Source organism: Neopelma chrysocephalum, unplaced genomic scaffold, assembly GCF_003984885.1.
Source record: "Neopelma chrysocephalum unplaced genomic scaffold, ASM398488v2 Primary Assembly neopelma1_169, whole genome shotgun sequence".
Classification (NCBI taxonomy): domain Eukaryota; kingdom Metazoa; phylum Chordata; class Aves; order Passeriformes; family Pipridae; genus Neopelma; species Neopelma chrysocephalum.
The window spans coordinates 39,649-40,236 of NW_020897831.1; positions in this window are offsets into that span (position 1 = coordinate 39,649).

A 588-nucleotide genomic window follows, 5' to 3' on the forward strand; every position below is an offset into this window, starting at 1 on the left:
TGCCATGGTGTCCCTGCTGCCCCAGTGTTCCCGCTGCCATGGTGTCCCTGTTCCCATGGTGCCGGTATCCGGGAGAGGCCGGTTTTGTGCTGCTGCTGGTGGGAATAAAGCCGTGAGTGTGTCACAGCCGCGGCCCCGGCAGCCCCTGGGTCCCCTCGCGGGGAGCAGCTCAGCGATCCCAAATCCCCCTCGATCCCTGGGGGTGGGAAGGGGGGTCCCTCCGGCTCGGGGACGGGGGCTCAGGGGTGGGGGGCCCTGCGGAGCCATCGCTGTGAACGGGGGGAGATTGTGTGAGAGGGGCTCGGGAAGGGGGGACCCGGCGGGGATCTTCCCCCACGGGCTCCCGGTGTCCTGCTTGTCCTTGTCATCCCTGTCAGTGAGCCCTGAGTTTATCCTCCTGCTGCTGTATCCTCCCTGCCGTCCCCTTCCCTGCTCCATCCCTGCCGCTGTTCCCTCCCTGTCCCTGCTCCTCCCCTGTACCTGCTCCGTCCCCTTCCCCGCCCCTTCCCCATCCCTGCTCCGTCCCCGTTCCTGCCCCTTCTCCGTTCCTGCTTCATCCCTGTGCCAGAGCTGTCCCTGCCGGGGGGG